This window comes from Balaenoptera physalus (assembly GCF_965194825.1).
Source record: "Balaenoptera physalus genome assembly, chromosome: 3".
Lineage (NCBI taxonomy): Eukaryota > Metazoa > Chordata > Mammalia > Artiodactyla > Balaenopteridae > Balaenoptera > Balaenoptera physalus.
Window position 1 is genome coordinate 58933657 of NC_138890.1, and position 17995 is coordinate 58951651.

Consider the following 17995-nt stretch of genomic DNA (forward strand, 5'->3'; position numbering starts at 1 on the left):
TAGGTTATACAGAGCCTTGTAGGTTATGATGAGAATCTGAGCCTTTATCCTGATGACAATAGCTAACATTTATTCAATTTCATGTATATTTGTACTGAGCAGAGTACTTTATGTGGATTTTCTCATTCTCTTTGCACAATCCCCCAGGAGGCTGGTGGTATTATTCCCATTTTACAGATGATGAAACCCTGGCTCAGGGAGGTTAACGTGTTCAAGGTCACCCAGTTGGCTGTGGCAGATCTGGGATTTGAACCCAGACATCAGGATCCCAACGCCTGCCCTCTTAACCCCTGCGTGGCCCAGCCTACGAGCTAAGTGCGATCTTTGATCCGTGCTGCATCATCCTCAAAGCCTGCGTTCTAATTTCGCCATACGTCCCCGATCCTTCCCCTCGGAACTGGGGGAACCCACGCAGAGGCCCGCTCTGGTGAGATGAGCTCCCTGGCGGCCGGCCGGACTACCGAACCGCCTCAACGCAGGCCTCCAGCCACGTGACGGGTCTGGGCGCGGGCGCCGGGAGCGCGGAACGCGGCCGCAGTGCGGTGGGTGCTGGCGTACGAGCTCGCGCTGCCGCGGCAGCTGTGAAATCTGGAGTACCGGACCCCAGAGAGCCTTGCGGGTGTGGGGAACGAGGGGCGCCGCTCCGCGTCCGGCAGGGGGCTCTCTCTCCCGGAGATCTCGGCGCCCCGGCAGCCCGGATCAAGTTCCCTCCAGCCTTGAGGGGGAAAACAGCGTTCGTTTCTGATTTAAAAAATGACTGTTTTTTAAATAGGCTTCATTCTTTCTCTCTGGCCTCTCCCAGGGCCAGAAAGAGGCAGAAAGCGACACGGAGAATCCATTCCAAACGAGCAGCCAAGAGGAGACACGGCAGCTCCCAGATGTTGATGTTTCGTTTTTTGACATAAATCTTTGCACTCATATGGGAGTCTTCATTGATTCATGTTTCCATCTGCTGAATTTCCTTATATTTACTTAATACGGCTTTTGGGGGAAATCCTGCTCCGAAGCTCTGGAGAAGCATAAACGGTGGCAACCGCTGTACCCCTCCGCGCTCCTCCAAACCTTGACTTTTGGGGGAAGGGAGTGAGTGGCACCCTGCGGATAAGGCTGCTGCATGTCCTCCGCTTGGGGAGCAGGCGCCCTAGGCCCCCGTTAACGTGGCTGTTCCCCTGCTAGGTGCCTGCCAGAGGCTGTAAACCCGACAAAGAAATGGCAGGAGTCACACGGAGTCTCTGTTCCTTCTCCTTCCAGCCCACCCACAGTACCTCACTGCCTTCACGCCAGAGCACTCTACGTCTGACAGTGGATGTCCGCATCAAATGTATTAAAGAGTATCTCTTCCTTCCCCGGCTCCTCTGCACACCCCAACCCAGGAGTGATTCTTAGTAATTAATAAGAGCTTCACCTCTAGAGTCAGACAGCCTGAGTCTGAATCCTGACTCTACTCTGTATAGTGAATTCTTGAACACCTTAACTTCTCTGAACCTCAGATTCCTCATCTGTAAAATGGGGATGATTATTCTTTCTTTCTCATTTTACAAATGAGACACTGAGTTACATTTTACAATGTAAACACTGTTTACAATGTAAACAATGTAGACACTGAGACTGAAGGTAGTTTAGAGATTTTCCCAACTAGGACAGAGCCCGGACATACTCCTATGTCTTTCTGATCCTCACCCTATTTATTCACCCCCAATCTTGCCCAGCTGCTCCTCCAGGTTTCCCAGAATAGTCCATCTGTGGCAGAAAGGGGGTACCCTCTTTTCCATGAGGCAGAAGAGAAAACTAGAAGTTATGGTTCAGGAAGTCTGACACCTTAGAACAATATCCATCTAACCTTAGAACATAGGCCCAGATTTGGGAAGGACCTACAGGTCATCTCATCGGGTCTCCTACCTAATCCATGCAGACTTCCCCAACAGGTACAGAAAACTCACCTCCTTACAGCCCCTCCTATCTAAGGGTGCCTCTAGGTATCAGGAGACTCACAGACCCTTGAATGGGACCATTTGAATGTAAGAAACATGATTTCCACAGACCAAGCCCCTTAAGACCCCTTGTTGCTAAGGCCCAAGGCTGTATCTCCAGTCCTGAGTAGAGGGGAGGGATTGCTCAAAGTATGAGATTATTCCATAGTACATCCTTTGTGAAGCACATTCCTTCCTTATGTATAGCCCATCCAGTCCAAGCTCCTCTGCATGTGCTACGTGGGGCTCTCCCTGCAGGGCAGGACATGGCTACATATCTGGGACTCTATGATTTGGTTCTAAGCTCACTCTGTAGGAGTACATGTCCTTAACTCTTCATTCACACATGCTGTTTTCTGGAACTCCCATGTATGGTAAACCGACATTTATGATGTCTCTGTATGTGCTCAGTGCCTTAAAGGAAGTAAGCCTCAAAATATTATTATTAAAGAGAATCAGGGGCTTCCCTGGTGGCGCAGTGGTTAAGAATCTGCCTGCCAATGCATGGGACACGGGTTCGAGCCCTGGTCTGGGAAGATCTCACATGCTGCAGAGCAACTAAGCCCGTGCACCACAACTACTGAGCCTGCGCTCTAGAGCCCATGAGCCACAACTACCGAGCCCGCGTGCCACAACTACTGAAGCCTGAGCGCCTAGAGACCGTGCTCTGCAACAAGAGAAGCCACCGCAATGAGAAGTCCACGCACTGCAACAAAGAGTAGCCCCTGCTCACAGCAACTAGAGAAAGCCCGCGCACAGCAACGAAGACCCAATGCAGCCAAATATAAAATAAATTAAATTAAAAAAAAAAAAAGTTTGTGAGGTCCAAAAAGGAGAAACAACCCCAATACCCAACTATAATGAATGGAAATATAAATTGTTGTATTTCATACAGTGGAATATACAGCAATGAATATCAGTTAACTTCAGATACATGAAACAACATAAATGAATTCCACATAGATTCATGATAAGAAAAAACCTCAAAAGAATATATATTGTATTATTCCATTCATATATAGTTTAAAAATAAAACTATATGACTTAGGAATGCATACATGGGTAATAAAACTATAAAGAAAAACAAGGGAATGTTTATCACAGATATATGTAATAACACATAATCTATTGATATTATAATATTAATTATAAGTATGTTAATATATTATAGGGGACCAGTATGGGTTAAATGGTTCATATACATGTTTTAGACATCTTCTGTATATGTTGTATTCACAATTAAATTTCTAAAGCATCACATACCTGGTAGGGTCCTGTGAGAACTGAATGAGGTAATACAAGAAAGCGTTAAGTTCCATTGCCTGGTGCATAGTATGTGCTCAACGGAAGTGACTTTTTTCATGTTGAGGGAAATATTGGGGGCCTTGGAGAAATGCCACATAATTAGCCAATAATAAAAATTTTAAAAGGCCCTGGTTCTTCCTTTGAGACACACTGTCTTCCTATTTTGGTGGTATCTGGTATGTAAGCATAAGTCTGTCGTGGGGCGGGGGCAGTGGTTGGTGATTTAGGGTTAATCGACTGTCCTAAGCTTAGTGCAGAGCTGGAAAACCTCACTCTCCTCCTCAGAGAAGACACAGAGGTGAGGGTGACTCTAGGGAGCCTGGACGGGAGGGGTAACAGCAGTGAGGAGAAAACTGCATTTTGCAAGCCTCATATGAGAAGTCCAGCCTGTCCCCGGGATGTCTCACCTACACCCTCTCGGCTGCATTGTGCTTCCTGCACAATGAGGTTGAGGCCTTCCTGTGAGGTTGAGGCCTCAGAAATCAGCACAGGCGACAGTAGGATGGCTCAGGCCCAGCTCAGTGACAGTGAGGGAAGCCATTCTGCCGACTGTGTTCTCTAAGGCAATGTGCAAGCAGCCAAGAGCAAGAGCAGTCGCCCAGCCAAAAGGTGCTGGGATCAGCCAGGAGGCTGGGAAAACCTGGCAGAGTCTTCCAGCCAGGAGATGCCAACAGAGGTGTACACCTCTAGATGCCACGTCTGAGGGTCCCAGAACGGAAACTGCTGTGCCCAGTCTCGGCCAGGAGCTCCCTAGCTGTGCCTCCCCATGGGGAGCCCAGTCTGGGGTCCTAGGGAAGGCCTTTCCCAACCAGAGTGTGCTGGTTTCCACACCAGGGATGGATACACTGCATCATGCGGTGGAACTCATGGAGAGAGGTGAGTTTAAACCTTGGACGCATTACATAGACTGTGGGTTCTTGAGCTAGAGACTCCTTAGGATTTCCCCCTTTTATTCTGACCCCTTCTAGTTAATCCAGTTCAGTAATTCCACTCACCTGATATCAGTTAAGCACATGTACTGTCCAGGTGATTTTTCTAAATGCTGCGAGTATTATGATAAATAAAGAAGACACAGGTTCTGCCCTCAGGGAGTTTGCAGACTCGCTGGGGTGGTGGGGTGCAGAAGAGCTGCGGGAAAAGTAATTCCAGTTATGAGGTGTATTACAAAAGGAGAAGCTCGGGTCCTATGGGAGAGGATCAACAGGAGGTTTAAGACAGTTTAGTGATATTTCTCAAAATCGGTACCTGTACCTGCATCAGGTATCTAAGGTACTTGCAGAAAATTCAGATTCCTGGGCCTCATGGCAGACGCACTGAGTCTAAGGCTCTGAAGGTGGGGCCAGGAATCTGTTTTTTTTTTTAATCAAAGTAAAATTTACATAACATACAAATAGCCTTAAAAGCATACATTTCAGTGGCATTTAGTACATTCACAATGTTGTGCAATCATAACCTCTATCTAGTTCTAAAACATTTTCATCACCCATCAAGCAGTCACTCCCCATGCTCCCCTCCCCCATCTCTTTGCAACCACTAACCTACTTTCAATGGATTTACCCATCTTGCATATTTTAAATGAATGAAATTATACTCTATATGACATTTTGTGTCTGCTTTCTTTCACTTGTCATAATGTTTCTGAGGTTCATCCATGTTATATCATATGTCAGTACTTCATTTCCTCTTATTGCTGAATAACATTCTATTATATGAATATACCATATTTTGTTTATCCATTCATCCATCGATGGACATTTTGGTTGTTTCCACCTTTTGGCTATTGTGAACATTGCTGCTATGAACATTCATGTATAAGTATTTGTCTGAGTACCTGTTTTCAGTTTTCTTGGTTATATACCTAGGAGTGGCATTGCTGGGTTACATGCTAATTCTATGTTTAGCTTTTTAAGGAACCACCAAACCATTTTCCACAGTGGCTGCACCATTTTACATGCCCACCAGAAATGTACAAGGGCTCCGAAGTCCTCACATCCTTGCCAACACTTGTTTTTGTTTAGGTGTTTTATTTTTTGTTTTGTTTTGTTTTACTATAGCCATCCTAGTGGACATGAAGTGGTATCTCATTGTGGTTTTGATTTCCATTTCTCCAGTGACTAATGAGGTTGAGCATCTTTTCATGTACTTATTGGCCACTTGTATAATCTTCTTTGGAGAAATGTCTATTCAAGCCCTTTACTCATTTTTACATTGGGTTATTTGTCTTTTTGTCATTGAGTTGTAATGAGTTCCTTCTATATTCTGGATACCAGAACCTTACTGGATATATAACTTTCAAAATGTGTTTTCACTTTCTTGATGGTGTCCTTTGATGCACAAAAGTTTTTAATTTAATGATGTGCAATATATCCATTTTTTCTTTTGTTACTTGTGTTTTTGGTGTCATGTTTAAGACCATTGCCAAATCCAGGTCATGAAGATTTACCGTTATATTTTCTTCTAAGAGTGTAATAGTTTTAGCTCTTATATTTAGCCTTTTGAACCATATTGAGTTAAATTTTGTGTATAGTGTAAGGTAGGGATCCAACTTCTCTTCCTCCTCCTCCTCCTCATCCTCCTCCTTCTTTTTGCATGTGGATATCCAGTTGTCCCTGCACCAACTGTTGAAGAGACTATTCTTTCACCATTGAATAGTCTTGGCACCCTTGCTGAAAATCAACTGACTCATAGATATATGAGTTTATTTCTGAACTCCCAGTTCTATTCCGTCAATCTATATGTCTATCCTTATGCCAGTACCACACTATTTTAATTACTGTAGCTTTATAGTAGGTTTTGAAATCAGGAAATGTGAATCCTCCAACTTTGTTCTTCTTTTTCAAGATTGTTTTGGCTAGTCGAGGTCCCTTATAATTCCATATGAATTTTAGGATCAGCTTTTCCATTTCTTCACTGAGTCAAAAGCTCTGAAGGCGGGGCCCAGGAATCTGCTATTTGAATTTTTGAAAATTGTGGTAAAATATACATAACATAAAATTTATCATCTTAACCATTTTAAGTGTACAGTTCGATAGTGTTGAGTATACTCACATTGTTGTGCAACCAATTTCCAAAATTTTTTCATCTTGCAAAACAAACTCTATACACATTAAAAAAACAAACAAAAAACTCCACTGTTTCCTCTCCTCCCAGCCCCTAGAAACCCTATTATATTTTCTATCTGTATAAATTTGACTGCTCTAAATACCTCATATAAGTGGAATCATACAGTATTCATAGTTTTGTCACTGACTTATTTCACTTAACATAATGTCCCCGAGTTTCATCCATGTTGTAGCATGTGTAAAAATTTCCTTCCTTTTTAAGGCTGAATAATATTCCATAGTATGTATATACCACATTTTGTTTAGTCATTCATCCATCAATGAACATTTGGATTGCTTCCACCTTTTGGCTATTGTGACTAGTGCTGCTGTGAACATGGGTGTATAAATACCTCTTTGAGACCCTGTTTTGAATTCTTTTGGGATTATACCCAGAAGTACAATTGGTGGAACATGGTAATTCTATTTTTAAGTTTTTGAGGAACTGTCATACTATTTTCCAAAGTGGCTGTACCAGTTTACATTCCTACCAACAGTGCACAAGTGTTCCAATTTCTCCACAACCTAGCCAACACTTGTTATTCTCTCTCTCTCTCTTTTTTTTTTTAATAGTATGAGGTGATATCTCATTGTGGTTGATGACTTGCATAGGAATCTGCTTTTTAAAAAAATAAACTTTCTATTTTGGAATAATCTTAGATTTATAGAAAAGTTGCAGATAGTAGAGCTCCTGTATATCTCCCATTCAGTTTCAGTTTCCCATGATGTTTCATCTTATATTACCATGATACTTTGTCAAAACTGGGAATCTGCTTTGTAATAAGCACACACTGACACACACACACAGTGACTCTTACATGCACTAAAGTTTGAGAGCCATCGATCTAGGGGTCAGGAAAGTCCTTCCAGGGAAATACATTTCAGCTGTTACTTGACAGATGAGTATAAGTGAGTAAAGAGAATGGGGTGTGATCCAGGCAGAGGGAAAAAATTGTGCCAAAGCCTGGGGGTAATAAATAACTTGGAGCATTTGAGGATAATCATAATAGCAATAGTAGTAATTTATTGACACTTACCATATGCCAAGCACTGGTAAGCACTTTAGAACATTATTTTACTTAATTTTTCACCACAATCCTATAAAGTGGGAAATGTTATCATCTCCATTTTATAGATGAGGTGCGAAAGAGATAAGTAGCTTGAGACTTGAAAGAGATAAGTAGCTTGCCCAAGGCCACCCAACTATAAAGTGGCAAAGGCAGAATTTGAACTCAGATCTTTCTCTTCCAGTTCCTCCTCTCCCACCAGGCCCCAGGAAAGCTTAATCATCTGCTTGCGGCAAGAAGCAAGGCATTGAACACGTGCTTTTCCCTCCCCTGGTTTACTCTTCCCACTCTCTTCCCTAGGCTACTCATCCTTCAGGGCTCAGAGAGACCTTTCTGTTCCAAAGCTGTTCCTTACTATTATTCTCCCTCATTGTATTGGTGTTTGAATGAGTGAATGAATAGAAATGAGTAGCATTAGCAACAATTTGCACTTACATACTTATTCATGTGTTTAAGGCTTCTCTCTCCTGCTATCCTATTGACCCATGAAGGCAAGGATCCAGACTCTGTGGTTCACCTAGTACCTGCAGGTGCTTATTAAGCATTTATTGACTAAATGAAGAAAGATAGGAACTCAACAGACATTTTTTGGAGGTTGAATGAGTGACTTTTATTTTTGAGAAAGAAGAAAATCAGATGGGTTGTCGGATGTCATTTAAGACATTAACCATGTGAAGGATTCCCTCTCTCTCCAGCAGAAACCTCAACCTCACTCCTTCAAAACCCGTCACACCCTACAGAAGTGCCAGTGGTTTCGATTCCTCAGAAAGAGATACAGAAGAGACCTTGGTCTGACCTAAGAAACATCTCCATCACTGTTGGGAAGTTCAAGTCCTGAGATGGGGGTGGGAAGTCTCTATTCAAGAATATTATCAAGAAGAAAATAGAACATCATCTTAACAGCCTCAGAAAGTCAACTGCCTGCAAGGAGGGAAAGGGACAAGCGACTTCCCCAACCTTTTTCCCACTGTGGGATTCTGCTTTCCAACGTAGCATCAGAGAGCTAGCAGAGTGACCATGCTGCAGGTGAGGGCATAATTGCTCCTTACCTCCCCTGGCTCCCACAGTGTTAAATTAGCTTTGTGTCAATACCACACCCTCAGCTGGGATGAATTATTGAAGCTCATTCACTGCAACGGGCCCAGGCTCCACTTGCTTTATGGGATGGAGGTGAACGTGAGCATATTATTTCTGTTTGCCTTGTGGTCGGTACATTTTTGGTCCATTGTTAATATGAAGGGACTCAGCCCTGACCAGCAGATAATCCCAGCCTCTGAGTCTCATGAGATCAGTGGAGACAGGCATAGTAGGAGGGGAGGAGCACACAAACAGGTCTGCTGGCCCCAAACTCACAGGGGCTCTTAGTTATCACAGTTGACACTGTAGTCCCCAAACACCTATTCATATACACATAAGCACGTACAGTCAGCATTCACACACATATAGATGCATACATACATTCAAACTCTCAATAAAGGTACACTCATTCACCAGGGGCCTAGGAACAAAAATATGCAGGATGCCAACGTTTTAAATAATGATTTTCTAAAAGATTGTGCAAATTTTAAAGCCTCTCCTCCCCCACCTTCAACACCAATGCTTCGCTAGCAGGGCTGCCTAGTTTGCCCCTGATACTTGGCAGAGATGGATGATCTGGGATGTCCAAGGTCAAGGGTGGGGAATCTAACTGCTGGGGGCTCCTATGTGCATGCGGGTGAACAGTTTTCCTTCTCTGTTCTCCTGCAACTCCCCCATGAGTTGGTGTATACCTGGATTTAAAGATATGTTTCTGTTGCTTGGCCCAGATGTCAAAGTTATTAGCTATAGCTCTGCATTTATTCATAGACACCTGCACCTACATTCACAGTCACAAACATGCATTTACATTCCTACACACACACACACACACACACACACACACACACACACACACACACACACAATGCATACCCAGAGATAGGTCTCCTGGCCACATGGTTTGGTTAGAATGCTGCTGATGAGAAGGCCTCCTGACCCTATCAGCTAGTCACATGTCTCTCAAAAATCCCACCATTAAATATTTATCCCTTTGGGAGTCCCTAGTTAAGAATCAAATACCTCTGGTCAAGGCAACACATCATAAAGTTATCATCTAACATTTTGGCAGGAATTCACTTTGCCCAGGGCACTTCCCCCTCCTTGGGTGGCTGACTCTTGTTCATTCTGCAGGTCTGATCTGGCCTTTCCTGCCCACTCCCTCTTCCCCCAGACTAACAAGGGAGGTTAAGTTCCTCCATTATCCACTCTCATTACTCTCTGTCATTTTCCTTAGATGCATCCACTATAACTGTAATTAAATGATTATTTGTGTCATTATAGTTGTAAAGTTTGTGGCCACAGTGAACTGAGAGCTCCAGTTGGTTAGGGGCTGCCTTTCTCCCTGTTCTTCACTGCACCCCCAGCACCTAATATGGTGCCTGTGTTTGGTACACAGTAGATGTTCAATAAAATTTAAATGAAGTTGGAAGGTTTGAGGAAAGGAGAGGAAAGGAGAAAAGGGGGCACAAAAGGTCAGAGCAGATGGTTCCAAATTTTTTTGATCTTGGGCCTGTGAATATCACTAGCCTTGTCTTTCCTCACCTGCCAGAGTGACATCACGGCCCCTTCCCTGGGTGATGTTAAGATGCCCTAATGGATCCACACAGGGACAGCACTAGGATTCAAGGGGACAGAGACTTCTCAGGTGGAAGAAACAGGCTTGAGGGGCATCCTGACCTGGTCTGGCTCCCCACTTTTCCAAATTGTGACTAAGAGCTCATACTTCCAGAGCAAGCCTTGTGTGAGGAACCCCCTCTTCTAGATGTTTCCAGGTAATTAAGATGGAAGATGTTTGTTGCTGAGAAAGTACGGTATCAATAATAATAACAAAAATACTAACGGCTGCCATTTACTGAAAGCTTACTATGTGCCAAGAACTGAACCAAGCACTTTGTGCATGGTTATCCATAATTATTTCAGCTAGTTCTCCAACCTTCTTGGGAGGCAAGTATGTATTATTCCCCTTTTACGGATTGGAAACAAGCTCAGAGAGATTATGTCATTGGCCCAAGTTCACACTAGGGCCAAAGTAGGAAGCAGTTGAGTCAGGACGGGACTCTGGAAACCAAGATTTTACCCACCGGGATATACTACCTTCCATTTTAAGCCTGTGAGGAGATGCCAGCCCACCCCTTATTCCCTACACTTTCATACTCGCTCAGCAGATATAAACTGATACCATTTATAAACTTGGGATTTATTTGGGATCTTGGAAGCTGCCATTATTTCCTTGTCCTAGAAGCACCTAGACTCAGCTCCTGATTCCTAGAGTCAGAGAAGAGAAGAGATGCCAAAACACCTGGAATTGCAGGAGGAAGCAGAGATAGACAGCTGGAAGGTGCCAGTTTCTGGATATTCCCCAGCAAAACACCCCTGGGTTCAGACTCCTGCTTGAGAGATGGGCCCACTTAGCCTTCCCTCTGCACTTCTCTTCTCCCAGTGGTGATCCTGAGGGCTCATTTTAGAATGATGGTCTGAGGCAGGTGACAGGTGAGCCCCATAGGGCCACATAAACCAAAACCAGTCAGTGTGAGGGAGGATCTGCTACCGAGTGTGGGCCCTGTTTTCTTGGGACCTCACTCGGGGTCCTGGATTATTGTGTATAGCCCCTTCCAGGAAGTGAGAACTATTGTGGACATTGGGTCATGGTCTCTTCTTTCCCCGCCTCTCCCTAGTGCACTGACTTCAGCTTTATTCCTCCAGTGATTCGCAGAGCCTGAGCTCCATAGCTACAAATTAGGTCTGGACTCCCTTTAAGACCACTAAGGTCCCAGGCCTCATGGGGCTGAAATTTGGTCTGTCACAGATACTTTCTGGCTCATCCTTTTAACCTGCATTGATCCTGGTGTTTTGTCCTCTAGTCTGTGAACTCCTAAAGGGCAAGGTCCAAATTAGTGTTGAATGTGGTCAGTTGGCATGCATCCTCTATTGCTACTTTCTTCTACTGTGTTACAGAGACTAGAAAGCTACAATACAGTTCCTCTGACCCCCTTACAATTAAGTGCACTTGTGTGACTGGCAAGCAGAAAAGTGGAAGAGGCCTTCTTTCTGCTATTTTGGGCTTTCTGCTGGCAAGCAGGATCCTGGAGATGTGGGGTTCTCCTGTAACAGTTATTCCAGCTTCCTGGTCTCTTCTTCCTAATTCCTAGATGACAAAGCTTTGGCAGTGTGTTCTTTAATTCAATAGTTCCAGTGGTGGCCTTTTGAGTCCCCATCTTTCTGATTAAGGCATATGTATTAGCTCTCTTGGTACAGCTTCTAGGAGTCCTTCCCACAAGTCTTTTTAATGTTTTTATAAGCACTCAATTCCCATATTAAATTCCCTTCAGTTTAAAATACCTAGAGTAGTTTCTGTTTCCTGCACTGAATCAAGCCCTCAAAGAGTTGTGAAATGACTTCTTGGAAAAATTGGTCAGTATGGTGAAGGGTAGGAAGCCAGCTGAGAAGAAACAAAAATACACTATCATAAATCAGCTTCTGTTATTGACAACCACTAGGCTTTCCCATTTAGAGTAGAGTATAACAAAGATGGAGGTAGGGGCAGAGTAGGTAGGTAGGTAGGCAAAGAAATAGACTTATATTTCAAGGGTTGTAAGGCTTATTATACATAGGGGATAGAAGGCAAACAAGTATACAGTTCAAATGTGTGAGTTCAGAAGTCTGTTACAGATCCACCATTGAATTCAGATTAATGTGTGTGACCCTTAGATACACACACACACACAGACACATACACACACGGCATGACTCAGGATTCTCTCTCCTAGTTTGAAAACTCAACCCTTTATTCACTATGTTGGCCCCAAATGGGATGGAGAATGATGTAGAAGGTAAAAGACATGTGTGTGTTAGGAGGATAAGAATCAAGGTGAAGTGATAAGACTGCAGAGAAAGAAGGAAGAATGAAGTAGGAATAATGAGGGAAGAGCTGGAAGTAGGTGGGAGGGTAAAATGGGAGTGAACTTAAATTGAAAGGAGGAAAGGAGGCAAATAAAGAGGTGTTTAAGGGCAGATAAGCAAGAAAACCAACTTCCTCACTCCTGAATAACTTAATTTCTACTGCATAGTGCCTGGAAAAATAGCAGGCATTAGATGTATATTTACTGAACCGAAGAACAAAGTTAGGAAGTATGGGGGAGGCAGGATCACACAGGATGGGGTACGTGTGTACTAATAACCACTAACATTGACCAGGTTTTACCGTGAGCCAGGCACTCCACTAAGCACTTTACATGCATTATCATTTTAAATCCACAAAGCTCTCTATGAGGCCATTGTTAAGTTATCCCCATTTTACAGATGAAGAAACTGAGGCTCAGACAGTTTAAGTAACTCATCCAAGGTCACACAGATAGTAAGTGGCAGAGTTAGGATTTGAATTCTGACTTGTCTGACTTCAAAACCAGTGTTTCTCACCACACATTATGTGTATTCCCACTTGAGTCAAAGGTGGGTCCGCCCACCCCCCCACACACCCCGCATAAGTTTAGAGGGGACACCAAGGGACATGTTCCCAGACCTGGCCTATCAGAGAGGAGAGGTCCAGCAGAGGAGGGATGCGGCAAGCAGCTGGGGCCAGGCCAGGCTCCCTATCTGGGGAGGGACCATATTAAAGCCTCATCTTCAACAACACACAGAAAAACAATCTGAAACTTAATCATCTCCCAGAATTATGATCCCTCCCTGCAGCAGGGAGCACATTAGCAGAGCTGGGAAGTGATAATTCAGCAGCCCCCAACCCAGCAGGGAGGGAAAGAGAAGAGGAGGGTGGAGAGAGCTAGGAAGACAGAAACAGAGGCACGGCAGAGATGGCGGGGGAGGGGGAGGCAGGGCCTGACCTCTCCTGGTTTTTTCTGTAACTCTGTCAGAGACTGAATTTCAGGGGAGTGGCCTGGTGGCACTTGACCCTTCAATTCTCCTCAGATAGGGCAGGGGTCAAGTTGTTCCTCGGGTCAGTTCTCAGCACGCATGGATCCCCATGTCCAGAGCTGCACCCATGCCCACCCAGGTCAGGTGTGGTTTGCAGTGTTAGCCTGGGTAGAGGAGAGCTCCCGAGCCCCCAGCCAGCTTAGGCTGGCCCTGACCCCCTCTTGTCCGATGGCGCCTAGGCGTATCTTTGGTCCGTCAGAACCCGAGGCGCTGGACAGCTCCCAGCCCCAGAAAGGGTTCTGCAGAGAGAGCAAGAGGGTTGGGGCGAGGCTTCTCCCCCAAACCACAGCAGTCCCCACCCTCAAGAGAAGCATGAAGGCTGCTGGGAGCTAGTGGGGGAAAGGGCTTGGGGTCATGTAGGGGTCCCGATGGAGAGCTGGTGGGGACCTGGAGACTGAAGCCCTGCGGGCAACTTCTCCAGACACATTCCTTCCTTCTGAGTCGAGACCCCCCACTGCCCCCACCACCCCCCGCCAGGGACAATGGTGCCTTTAGCCCCCGGAGATGAATGGGGCCTTTGAGAGCCGCACGCCACGGGGTCAGCAGTGGTCACCGGGTCCCAGGGCGGCCCAGCCTCCAGAGCACAGAGCCACTGGTCTGGGGTGAGTGCATAGCTCTTGGGGGAGGGAAGGTATCCTATGGTCCCTGTCTTAGACTAAGGCTGCTGGCTCCTGGGAAAGAGATTCACCCCAGATCAGGCAGTTCCTGGTAAAGAAGGATCTTAGGGGCATGGGGAGAGAGGAATCCCCTTCTCTGTGCCAGGGGAAGAGACAGTCGTGGGTCTCCTCAGGAGGCAGCAGAATAAGCTGTGGCACAGGGACGGGGTGGGGGGGGAGGTGAATAGAACCTACCAAGCTTTGGCTACCTCCTCTCTCCCCTCCCCAGATCAAGGTCCCACCTTCCCTTTGGATGGGGCAGCTTCCTCCTTCTCTCATTGCCCATGTCCCTTCTTCTGGGGCTGCCCCTGAGGTCTGGTCCCTCCTCCCTGCTCCTGTCTCCCCTCCCCTTCTCACACTGCACAGACTATCTGGTTTCTATGGAAACAGGCCCAGGAAGGCTCTGCCAGGAGGCCAAGGCCACTGCTGCTCTTGGTGGGGAGGGGGTTATAGGAACTGAATGTAAGGAGCAGGAGGTGAGTCCTAGCTCCCAGAAAGGGACGAAGACCTGTTGGGAGTGAGATTTTCACTGCTGGAGGGGCACCGAGAAGAGGAGCCAGAGAGATAATTTTGTGATGTGACTGAGGCAGAGTTGAAGAGCTCCTTCTTGTTCCTCCGGTTCTTAGTGCTCCAGAAATCTAGACAAGCCCCCTCAGAGGGGAAATTAGTAGGTAAAGAAGGGAGACAGGTAGTACCAAGAGCTTTGCCCCTTCCTATTTCACATGAGTCTCTACTGTTTTACCCCTCCTGGGGACATGCCCACTTGAGAGAAGGAGGTCCCCAGGAAACTAGAATGCTATTGGGGGGAAAGTGGCGGGGGTGAGTGTTCAGGCTGTTCAGGAATCTCCCATAGGCAGCTGGAGCTAGAGGTGGCCAGAGGCCCAGGAGTGTCAGGTGCTTTTGTGGCATCTCTCCTAGCACCTCCACTGGAGTTGTGGGAGAGACTGCAGCTTCCTCCCCTCCATCCATCCTGTCAGGATGCTGGGGTATGAAAAGAAGAGAGTGGAGGTGGCCAAGTAGGGGTTGGGAGCAGAGAAAGTGGAAGAAGCCTGAGGAAGGAGGGGTCAGGAGAGGGGTGGGTGGGGTGATGCAGATGTGTATGGTGAGGGCAGGTAGGGAGCTTCTTAGAGGCTTGACTGTCAGCTCCTGGGAAGTGAACCCCAGGCTTCACACCCTCCCAATGCTCCCACCTCAGGCAAAACTGCCTCTCGGGCAGGGACCGTTGGAAATCTCAGAGTCCTGAGAGACCTGTGTGTGTGTGTGGTGGTGGGGGGTTCCCTTGGGAAGGGGCCTCCCAGGTTATCAGAAGGTTCAGCAAAGCTTCCCTGGGGAAGAAAAAGGGGTCCCTTGGGAACCTAGAGTTTCCTGGACTTGAGCCATCGGCTTTCCCTCGGCCAGAGCCCCCAGCACAGTCGTTTCGGTGTTTGCTTATTTTGGTTATTTTTTGATCAGATATTTTGGCGCTGTGCACACTGTCTCCTGTTGCCATGGCAGCCGTGACAGGGGCTGAGGCACCGTGAGAAAAATACCAAAATTAATGAGTGAGCGAAAGTGCAGCCGAGAGAAAAACAAGGTTAAAAAAAGAGTTAAAACAGTAATGAAAACAGGCTTCCCAGCTCCACAGCAGAGCAACTGCTGAAGCCTCCCCAGAGCAGCAGCCCCCGCCCAGCCTTGGGCTCCTGGCATCTCCCAGACCTCAAGGCAGAACTCACTCGCCTTCCCCCACCCAGCCAGCCACAGACGCAGCAATGGCCACTCGGGAACCCTCCCAAGTACAACAGTAGATCAGCTCCAACAGCAGATCAGCTCCCATCTTAGGTAGCATACTGCCTTCCAGAACAGCTTCCCAGGGAACAGCTTCTCATCTCCTAGGAAACAGAGTGTGGCCTCCGTCCCCCACACAACAGTGGTCCCGCTATATTACCAGGAAATGGCCTCTCAGCTACACTTGAGCTTCAGAGCTATGGCTGCAGGCATAACAGCATCCCAGCTAGAGTCCTGCACACAGTAACAGCCCAGCCACAAGCCTGGGCAACAGCATCTTAGCTGTAGCCAATCCCCAGTATGCTGTCATCACAGCTATAGCTTCAGGACCAATAGCATCCCAGCTACAGTCCTATACACAACAGTAGCTCTGCTCTTATCCCAGGTAACAGCCTTCCTCTCAGGTACAGGCTCCTAGCAACGGACTCTCATCTCCTAGTACCTAAGCAATGGATCCAGCTACAGTTCTACCTACGTCATATTAACAGAGAACAGCTTCTCAGCTATAGCCAGTCTCAGGTATGCCAACCTCACACTTTTAGCTTCAAGCCTTACAGCATTTCAGTTACAGCCCTCCTCTCAACATGCACACATGAACACACACACACACACACACACACATACACACACAGCTTGGCAACAGCCTCTCTGATAATCTGATTGTTCTGGCTATATCCTAGGCACACCAGCATCATAGCATCACAACAGTGTCCCAGCTGCAATCAGAAACAACAATTTTTTCTGTTACAGTGCAAGGCTCTACAGCATCCTAACTCTCTCTTAGCCACGGCCCATCCCAGGCACATACATATCACAGCAAGAGCCTTAGGCCACAAGCAACCCAACCACTCCCACACCTAGCATCCCCCAATCCCTGGCCACAGTCTCAGCTGGAATCTCAGGCATCATCAGTTTAGAAGACCCCGATACCCTACTTGCCAACCAGGTCCTCCTCCCAGTTTGGTATGGGGCAAGGAGCCTGGCTTCTCTCCTCTTCAGATGCAACCTCCCAGTCTCAGCCCTTTGCCTGCCCTTCTGCTTGGGGAAGACAGCCCCATCCTCATTTCTACCTTGTCCCAGGCTCAGGTCCCCCACAGAGCCCAGCCTGGCAGCTGGGGTAGGAGGGGATGGGGAGCAGGGAGAAGAGTAGACACACCCTGGTGTTGCACTGGCCCAGTTCTGCTCCTACCACTTGGTGCAGGATTTGGGTTTGACGGTGGTGGAGCAGGGAGGACAGAGGAGAACATCTGGGAGATTAGCATTTCCTGCCCAGCTCTGCGGCTGCCTATCTTGCTCAGCCCTGAGCAAGGGAGGAGAACAGAGGAGCCTTTGAATGGCTCCCAGCAAGCAGACTGGGGAGGGTTTGCTGCAGTGGGCAACAGGCACACGCTGGGGGCAGGGAAGCTGGGGCAGCTCCTCTGTGGAAGATTTCTTGTCTCTGGGCCACTGATTTCTCCCTTGGAGCTGTGCTCAGTGATGCGGAGCATATGAGTTTTGCAGGGGACAGGGAGAAACCACCTATAGGACAGATCCTCCTTTCACTAGCTCACCCCATCTCCCATCCAGAGAACCCCATCTGGGATTCTGGGGCTGAGGTCTGGGAGTGCAGACTAGAGCAGGGCCAAGGCCAGAAAGGGAGTTCGAGGGGGGCTGCTCTCGGAGAGATCTTGGGCAGCCCTCAGCTGGCCCGAGAGCCCACCCTTACCCTGAAGAGTGTTCCACAGAGAATACAGGTATCAGAAGGGGAGGAAGCAGAGGAAAGAGACAAGGCATAGAGGAGTGGTAGGGATGGGAAAATGCCGGTGGATAGGGGAGGAGTAGTCAGAGGCTATGGCAAATAGAGGCCCAGCAATCAGTCATCCCATATTAGGCCTTTGCACACCCAGTGCCAGGCCTTACCAGGGACAGTCTCTCTCATTCTTCTGGCCTGGAACCCACTGCGTTGGCTTATAAGTGGCAAAAGCTGGAGGTCGTATTAGACTGGGGCACTTGAGAGCCTGGGGTACCAAACCCTGAGCGAAGGAAAAGGAGTTCCCAGGCTGCTCAGACACCTCTAGATGGCGCCAGAGAGCCAAAACTGAGTGGGAGAAACTGAGTATCGAGTATGTGAGACACTGCGTGTGACA